The 2726-nt window shown below is 38.8% G+C and overlaps 1 protein-coding gene across 3 annotated transcripts in view; it reads left to right on the forward strand.

The window, feature by feature from the left end:
* Positions 1-2726, forward strand: part of LOC108756824 (LIM domain-binding protein 2) — a 192392-nt gene that overhangs the window by 137213 nt on the left and 52453 nt on the right. The gene's annotated exons all lie outside the window — the stretch shown is intronic.

A 2726-nucleotide genomic window follows, 5' to 3' on the forward strand; every position in this document is an offset into this window, starting at 1 on the left:
CGTCGCGTCGCGTCGATGCGCGACGATACCTACGATTGGGCTGAGCACCTCATTAATTTTGCATCGGTTTCCAAGGGAGAAGATACGTATATACAAAATATATAGGAGGCGGGATGAAAGTGGGAAGACTTTGAGATTCGGTCCTTCATGCCGTCGTAACAATGGTATTGCCACTGTTATCGGGGCGGGTTTGTTTGAAACGATGGAGAAAGGGCAGAAGTACCCCTTGACAATACGTACGTTTGCAAGCGAATGAAGGATTGTCGGAAGTTGCATGCTTAAAAATGCACGTGCAAGAAACGTCTCGAAAGAAGAGACGATGGATATCAAGTAGGATGTCTTGCAACTATCAATGCCAGTTTTACTAATGATAGTTTTTTGCGAATTCAACTTTTTCTCACAAAAATATTGAAGATGCTCATCGTCTGTTGTAATCTTCTAGCCCCCCCTCCCCCCATATGTCTGTCTAACAAAGTTTCAAATAAAAAAAACTCCGCTTAAAATTACGTGAAAATTTTATTGAAAAAAAATCTCCATCAAAAAGATTCTCCTTGTCACTTGTTTTATAACTTAAAAACTGTCGATACTCGGATGTTTCTCCTATTTTCTTTTCGGACACCCTATATACAAACGGAATGCCGACGAAGGGCAGAGAGATCCTGCAAGTTATGGAAGCGCCTAGAGGCGTATTGTGCGAGAATAGACGAAGGGATGGCGATGTGGAGAGAAAGAGAAGTACCATCGTCTCTTCCTGCCTCTCTCACGTGATACATGCGAGGGAATCTCACGTTCTCAACCATTGCATCGCCGGCGACACCGTGTAATGATACTCTTGAATGATAATCAATTCTTGGCATCGACGACCTCTCCTTTGAACCTTGTTCTGTCATGAATTAAAAATCATCGGACAAAATATAGGAATCGCGAAATATAACTGCAGAATTTTATCTATTATTTCTTATTACTTTTAAGTTTTCTTCCGTTACTTTTCATTTTAGCCGTCCTATTTTTGCTTGCAATTCATCCCTGGTCATCTTTAAGATTTCCGATTAATCTTTTCTCTTCTGCTATCGTTCAACTGCAAATAAGTGACGATAAATTTGACTAGATTTTCACTTTTTCCAGACTTACGCACAGATTGCGCGTGTTGCTTTAAAGCGTGGAATATGCGTAGACCTTTCCGTTTCGATGAACCTAAATTAACTTAATGGAATTGACTCGCGTCTTTGGTACGCCGTATCGTGTTTCAACGATACGTCAACCAGTAACAACTGCTTGGCGTCTTGCGTCACTGATCGCTGCGGATGTTCTCGATTTCTAGTTTCGTCGTTTGCGGATTGTTGATCTTGGCTGCAGTTTGTGCGAATTCGGCGTCCGAGCCGTGAGTTTGTGTCGCGATCGCCAGGCGATCTGTTTATCTCTATCCACGAGTATAACGCGTACCACGCGGTATTGCGAACGATAACGAATAGCGAGAGTTATCTAACGGTGCCATCGAGCCACGGAAACACGATGAGCCGCATTGTGCGTAGCACACAAATATAGGTGCTTGCAGCGAAATATAATTTTTTTTTCGCATTAGTAATTTCGACCTTGCACTCACATATCGTCAACACGTTTACGGCTCTGCCGTTTTTTTTTCGTTCTCAAATTATATTATGTTATTTCCTTTCGGAGAATAGACCGAGCCACCTCTCAGGTCTCTCTCGAGATGATCCATCTTTTCATCTTATCGCATCGGAAAGCAATAAAGGTTAGTTTGGAAGTTATGTAGTCGATAGGATATCATATCGTAGGATTAAATTCTTGACTGTGTAACTGTGTGTGTGTGTGTGTGTGTGTGTGTGTACAATAAATTTCCATTCATATATTTATATATGCCTGTCAGCTTAATAAATATATAAGTATGTAATTGACGAGAAGCATACTTTTTATCATATCGTAAGAAAATCAATCGATCAAATTGTTTTCGATAGTTTTATGTTGTAGGCTGCGTTTGCCAGTGCTGAAAATCTATAGTGACGGAAACGATAAATTTTCAGTACTGGCAATGAATATCGGAACACAGCTACAGTCACGAAACTAATCGTTCGAATGGTACGCCATTATATCGATGATTTCTTCAGACTGTTCTTCAAACTAACAGCACTGGTTTCGCAATTAGTTGTCCATGTACTTATATAAGTATGTGGATAAATTAGTGTCCGTAAAACCACAATTTTTAACCCTTGGACGATAATTTGGAGAAATATAACGGAACACTGTTTGGACAATTAATTCCATGATTGTAACTTCAAAGCGATTATTTGTAAGTACACGTTTGTTAAATTACGTCTTTGTGCTAAAAATGCTAGAAAAATGTTACAATCGTGAAAGTAATTTTCTGAACAGTTCTCCGTTGATGATTTCTACAAACTGTTATCCGGATGTTCAAAAAGTGTAGTTTCATGCACGCATTACGGCACTGGTAATTTATATTTACATTTGGACAATTAATTGTGAAATTATCTGTGCTGTAATGCGTGCATAGAACTCCAATTCTTAACAACCAATTGTGTAACAATTTGAAGAAATCGTCGATAATGGTGCATTGTCCGGACAATTAGTTTCATTATTGTGCATCATGCATATAAATTTTTCTCAGTACATAGCTTTAGTTTATTGTGCGTGCGATTACGGTATTATTATTTTTTATTATGTTTCTGTTGATTTAACTTTTATGTTTC

This window comes from Trachymyrmex septentrionalis, unplaced genomic scaffold, assembly GCF_001594115.1.
Source record: "Trachymyrmex septentrionalis isolate Tsep2-gDNA-1 unplaced genomic scaffold, Tsep1.0 scaffold101, whole genome shotgun sequence".
Classification (NCBI taxonomy): Eukaryota; Metazoa; Arthropoda; class Insecta; order Hymenoptera; family Formicidae; genus Trachymyrmex; species Trachymyrmex septentrionalis.